We start from the raw sequence: 7,383 nt of genomic DNA on the forward strand, positions 1-7,383 counted from the left end.
TTAATTATTCACCGATTTCAAGACAAATGAGTCAAACCCGTCAAGTTAGAAATGAAACAGAGCAGCAGAGATTTTCATCATTTACATGAGGGCTGATGTAGAACATTTAAAAAAAAACTAATAATAAAACGGTTTTAACAATTAGATGATTATTTAGGAGATGATTCAAATTATTTAAATTATTAGACTAATGCATTTGAAACGCTTTCAAACTTGAAACACAGCAATATTTTTTATTTTTTACAAGCCAACTTTATAAATATATAATAATAATATTAATTATGATCAACTCTCGGGAAGGTGATTTGGAAAAATGAAAATGAAGAATGTTGCTTTTAAAAATCAAAGAAGGCATCAGAAATGATCGCATGTATAAATGACTTGGATCAGTAGGCAGACTTAATACGCGCTTTATTGTCTCTGCTGCTCGGGAAGCAGCTGGAGACCAACAATACTTAAACTGTGAGACTTGTTTCTTTGTTCACTCAACTCGTTCCTGTGTTTGACTCGTTTCTCTGCGTCCTGTGCGCAGGAGCACCGTGCGTGTTCAGGTGTGTTGTCCCAGAAGATGGAAGTGGCAAACACCAGCTCTCACCCGTCTGTGTGTGTGTGTGTGTGTGTGTGTGTTTGTGTGTGTGTGTGTGTGTGTGTGTGTGTGTGTGTGACCGAGCAGATCCTTCACTTCAAACCGAGCGTGTCTTACATTTGACAAATTAAAGGTCTTAGTCTCAGAGGTTCAAACGAAAAAAGAACGACTGAAAATTCCACAAGTTTTAATCTGCATCACATTATAATTAGAGTTTTTTTTTGTCACTGTTTATTTATTCATCTCAAAAAGAGGCATCATTTGTTTCTCCTGTAATATAAGAACAAGGGCTGCTTTCATCAGTGGCTCAACATTTATTTCAATGAAGGGAATTATTACTGTGACGTATGGAATATTCATTATGATGAAAAAGCTGCATATGTAGAATGATCGCCTGGATGAAATAACCACATAATGCAAATGATGAAACTTTACTTCATAATATTTATATTAGCTTCATCTAGTTGAAGTGTGGTGATGCCTCTGAGGCTTTGTAAACTCCACCTATTCATTTTGACTGGCTGCTCTTTGTAAATTGTGGAATCCAGATTCTTGAAATTCCTTCTAATTATCTTTTTTTTCATCCCAAAGTGCACCTTTCTTTCACTTGGTGGTCTCAGTTTCACCTAAAGATCCACATGGACATCTGCTAGTCAAGAACAACCCACCCAGCCACACACACACACACACACACACACCATCATCATCATCATCATCATCATCATCATCATCCAAGCAAATGGCTAATCAGTCCATGCTCAGGATGTCAAATTGATGTCAAGGCTTAATCATATGCAGATTAATGACAGGTTCACCAAAACAACTGAGCTGAGGCTGCAGAGCAAGATGAGAGAAAAGCAGCAGCACATGTTAGAAATGTAGTTATGACTGTTGTCAATTTGTTGTAAGGTGAATATGTGGGTCTGCCTTTGCTTCAGAGTGCAGATAAAAAGCTGCAGCAGGCCTGGATGATTCAGGCTCCATCCACGTGCACGTTTGCTCTCCAGGGCTTTGGAACGGCCTGAGTGTTGGACAGCAATGGCTTCCGACATAAATTACAATCAGGAGGAAGAGGCAGTCGCCAGGAATCTGCAGATTCGGAACATCCATACTTGACGCAATTTAATCATTAAGGGGACCCTCTGTGGTGGTATGATAGCGCTGCGGCGCAAGCAATGGGAGGCTGACCCCAATTTCTGAGAGCGGGTGTTTGTGGAGTCAAAAGGTCTGTGCTTAGACAGAGCCCAGGCCGGGGGTCCGGGGGGCCCCCAGCGTCCGCCCCGGCCATGCACAGGAGAATTTCTCCACGATTAAAGAGCCCCTGATTAATCCAGCGTATGTGCCAAAACTGCACATGCGGCGTATGATCCCAATTAGACTGAAACCCAACTCTGTGCAGGCCCAGCTCCACATTAGCTCTGCCATTCTTCTCTTTGTTTTCACTGGACGCTCCCTGACAACAGGCCTTCTCTTCATCACACTCTTATAAAGTCTGCCTGCAGAGACGCAGTAATGCTAACTAGACTATCTCTGATTTAATGTATCTGACTGATATGGAAGCATGAGGCTTGGATCATAAACAACTGAAGGGAAACTTTCCCGAAATAAAAAAGCACAGACACCGTGGCCGAGTCCATTCAAAGGAAAATCACATATCATTTAAAGTAAAATGGGCTAAATATGAACTAGGAGAGTAATTCACGTTCTAAACTATTATCTCTTATCCTTAGGTCACCAGACAAAAAAAAAGTTTCTGCTTAAACATTTTATATTGTAAATAAAATAAAATAAAATAAAATATTTTCTTATTTACCAGTTATGGAATCACTTCATGCAAAGTGTTTAGGAGTAGATGCAGCATTAAAGTAAGGAATCAAATGAAATCGTGAGGGTTTTATGGCTCCTGCTTGATCACCTGTTCTCTGAGGGTCAGACGTCAGTTTAAAGCTGCACGACTCATTTTTTTATTGACAATGGAAAAATATGTGTGATGTATGTGATGTGTGAGAGAAACCAACTCTGCAGTGATCGTCATCTCTCTGGAGCGTTTAGTTCACTGTAGCTTCTTGTTATTTAAATAAAAAACGTAATTTATGTAGCACTTTTCAAAATACAATTAATGTTTCACAATAAGAGAGAAATAAAGTACTTAAAACTTAATAATGAAAATAAATCATTCACTAAGAAAACTGTAAATACTTTAAGCTGTTTCATGGAGAGGACAGCGTACGTGTGAAATGAGGAGAACGAATGGGAGAAGACATGCAGCAAAGGTTGAAATCAAACCTGTGGCAGCTGCAGGAGGATTTGAGCCTCCTTATGTGGGAGGCCCAGGTGAGCGAGCAGGCAGCCAAAGAATTTTGAAAGAAAGAAGACAGGAAAGCGTCCTTGAATATCTCGAGAGGTAAGTGAGAAAAAACTTTTTTGTGAACATATATCTGAGCCTATAAAGGTGTGAGGATGGTGGACCAGCTGACAGCCAATCGGATCCTTCCTTACTATAATCACGCTTTTGTAGCAGTCATGGTGTAAAAATGTAACTGTCAATAGAAATAATTAGATGATTCATGGCCCTAGTAATTCTCCATTGTGCACGATAATCCATTATTGTGGCTGTCACCTGCAGGTACATTAACACATGGTGCGTTCACAGACCCTGCACTTTATAAACAGCTCAGTGTGACTCGCATTCATTATGGGGCTGATCTCTCAGCACATGAAGTGAACTGCAGGGCAACATTTTCAGTCTGAAGTGGCGGCGAATAAAGTCCTCACTGTTTCACAGCTTGTGTCACTGAGAGGGCTCTCACTCAGAGCTGCACTTTAAATAAATACAGTTTTTTATGTATGTACTCAGACTTCAATGTCACTTTTTTTTTACAATTCACAACAACCACAATGAACTTTCTAGCTGCCATATCCATCCAAGGAAAAATTACCTGTCTGAGAATATTATATTTTTATAGTCCGTATGTATGTTGACCTATGAAAAGTTTGGTTGAAAACTGACAGCACAGTTAATCAATTTTTGCACATCTTTCAGCATATAGACAGAAAGTTGTGTCATTATATATATATATATGTATATGTATATATATGTATATATATATGTATGTGTGTGTGTATAGGATGATGACATTTTGTGAATAGTCTGCTGTGATGACAAATGCAGGACATCTTTATTTCAATTTTTTTTTCCATATTTCTATTTAAGGCCATAGATCTAATAACATTAGTGTTTGAAATGCCTCCTGTGCAGATAAACGTTTAAAAGTATTTGCGAAATTCTTCTGCGTTTACTCACAGATTGGTAAATGTGTGTGCACAGATGGATTGTGTTACATTAGTGAGGGGAGTTCTGAGACCCTGCACAGTCTTTGACCTACAAATGCACATTATGTTAAAGGGCTGGTGGAAAACTCGGATGTCCGGCTTTTCAGTACATTTGTAGAATTTCAAAGTTGAAAAGGTTTTTTTCCCCTAAAAGATAAAATATGTTCCATTGAGTCACACTGGACTCAAACAATAATTCGGGCCGGGAACTTGACTCCATCCCAGGCATCCCTGTTCATGCAAACCACCAAACCGCTCATTTTGTTAGCCAACCCTATTTGTTGATGGAGCTGGTACCAGACAAGTTGTAAAATTGACCACTATGTTCTTCTGGGAAGAAAGATTACAAAATACAGTTGGGATGGACCAACAAGCAGCCTTTCTGAGTTTTTTATGGCTCTGAGTGAACCATGAGTAGATATACAAGGCCAGACACACAAAACAGATATCTTACACCTTAAAAAAAGAGAAGGAGATACAGGGTTAGTTCACATGTTCACATAATTATCTTAAACTCTTACTCACATTCAATCACTAAAATTGAACATAAGCATTTTGCTGTATCTTTAACAAAGAGCCTTCTGATCATAAAACCATCCAAGCTTCTTATTAAGAATGTTATCATGGAGAAGCAGGTAGACGTGTGCTATATGCATCATAGACACAATGATGTCATATATGACACTGAGTGAGTGAGTCCCACCCGATGCATGGCACAGGCCAACATGACCCTCAGGCCAGTGGCTGATGTCCCTGTGTGAATACAAGAGATTCACGGGATTTACAGTAGTTGTGCCCATAGTGTTGACAAATTGTGCAAATTAAAGGTAGTGTGTTGAGTTTTTGACCTCTGGGAGCACTGTGGAGCTGCTTCACTCTAGAAAAAGGACTTTTGAATTGTTTCATGAGGAAGGAAATATATTCATTGTGTTCTGGTGAATGTGAAATGATCACTTAACCAAGTCCTAAAGAGAACTCTGAAAAAGTTGAACAATGCTAAAGTGGATACTGTGCTGCAAGGTCAGATATTTTGGCAGAAAACAAATGTGTTGTCTGTTAACATTTTAATGATATGTTCAGTATCAATGTATATGCAACTTGCCAAATACATAAATGAATAACAAATGTGTGAATAGACAACCTTATCTGGTCACAATTACGTTCCGTGCAAAAACTTTTTGCATTTGCTGTGAAGAAGCGTCATTTTCTTGGTTTGACCTCTGACAGCAGTTTTCCACGACTGAGCCCATTTCAGCAAAAGACCAAAGAATCTTACAGTACAACATACACTCTTGATATGTGTGTGTGGTGCTGTGCTACATGTGAAACAGTAGCATACTGTCATTTCACTGAAGTCATTGTTAATTTGAGGTAACCACAAGATATGGACATTAAAGGGTAAGAATGACCAAATGACAAAAACAAACATTTTATCATTTACCCATCAAAGTCTTCCAGATGGTTTTGGTTTGATTTGTGTAGATATCCACCTCATTACAGTTGGTGCTGTTCACAAAAATGAAGCATCCTATACAGTATACTAATTTAGTAAGTCCCATAGACCGTATATAAAGATGGACGACATGACAGCCTCCATGAGTAAAGCCAAAACTTCATGATCACCCCCTAGTGGCTGGCAGCAGTAAGCTAAAAAGTCAAAGTGCACGTTAAATACATTTTGTCCGATGATCACTTCATTTTAAGATAATTCTCATCACACTGATGAATGTTCAAGTGCTCATGTTTCTGATGAGTCTGGTTTTGTTATTTGATGATATAAAAACTGGATAAAATATCATGATTGACCGCCGAGACTGACTCGCAGTTGGTTGAGCATGTGTATCGGAGAAACCTCGAAATGATGACAAAGGCATATGCGTGATGTTTTAGCTTAATGTTTGTTCAACTGAAGGAAGTGGAGGCTCCTCATAAATATTTCTAAACAGTCTGTGGTGGGAAAATGTTACCTCACTCTTGTGCAACAAAACTTATTTTCTGAACAATTTGTTTTTGACTATTTTTATGGGAGGTGTGAAAAGAGGCCCCATCCGCCCCCAACAATCCCATACTACTTTAAAGCGCCCCAGTTTTCACTAAGATTTCACAATGAAAAGATATTAATACTTAATTTTATTTGTGCCTTTTTTAATTCCTTTTTTATATTCTCACATGTTCTCTTGTCTCACTATCTCATTATGACAATCTGCTAAATTTCCCTAGTGTGGAATCAATAAGGTTTCTCTTATCTTAAGAGTTAAATGTTAATCTTTTTCTATCATAAAAAATACAATCAGCTACTTCAACAATCTCTGTCTTTCAGTGTCTTGTTTCAAGAAACTGAATTTCTCTTGCTCAGTTTTTATCTGCACAGATGGTTGCTTTTTATCAGTTGGAGTATGAGCAGTGAATGTGACAGTGAATGTAACATGGTCTGTTAGTAGCAAGTAGAAACAGACATTTATTTATATGATAATATAATGGGTTTGTACTTTAATGGTATTTCTGCCTTTCATGCTCAATACGTTTTAAAAAATGTAAATTGTAATAGTTGCAGGCTGGTCCATCATCGTCGAACATGCACTCAGAGTCATTTTCAGACCAACATGGAGTTGTGTTAAAGCAAAGTTTTCTCCTGCAGGCCTCATGTGATTTCCTGTGGCTCAGATCACAGCTCTCAGTCGTGCAGCTAATGGGAGAAGGCATTAGAGGACATAAACAAGAGTACATCAGCCCATCAGCTCCACGATGACGCTCCCCTCTCAGCCCACTGCCCCGCCAAGTCAGTTCGGCCAGCACAGTTTGTAGGAAACGTCAGCCGCTGTGATTGATTTGAGATGGGCGATTCCCTGACTTCATGCTTGTATAAAGCAAGACAGCTGTTGAGAGAAATCAAATTCCAGCAGACATATTTTTTCCATCTGTTTAACTGAGTCGTTGCCTCTCACTATACGAGTAAATAAAAAAAACGTGGCCGTGATGTGGCAGGGGGTCAGAGAGGCTCTCATTTTATAGCAATTACAGCACAAACCCCTTCCCTTTCAAAATCCAGCTTGAAAGTCAATTCCACTTTCCAGGGCTTTTTAGAAGTAAGATATGACAAGGCAGAGATCTGTCTTTGGTAACAGCTTCAAGACTCACACTATACCCATGATGCACAGCGAAGGATTTATCTCGCCGTTCACTTGTTTTTGTTAAAGATTCCACTGTAGTTTACTCTTGAGAAAATGACCAAATCATTTACTTTTTCACTGATTTCCTATATTCTCCCGCCCTCATGAAAAGCCAGTAATATAGTTACCAGGAGTCCTGGGTTATTTTGGTGTTTTTGCCTGTGAAGATGCCCTTGCCATATCGTTGATTGGTATCTTTTTAAGCACAGCATTGCATATATTTCCAATTCATTATTTCTGAAAATTATGTATTTTTTAAATATAAAACATACTCAGCAAAGCATTTAAAAAGGA

This window comes from Paralichthys olivaceus, chromosome 2, assembly GCF_024713975.1.
Source record: "Paralichthys olivaceus isolate ysfri-2021 chromosome 2, ASM2471397v2, whole genome shotgun sequence".
NCBI lineage: Eukaryota > Metazoa > Chordata > Actinopteri > Pleuronectiformes > Paralichthyidae > Paralichthys > Paralichthys olivaceus.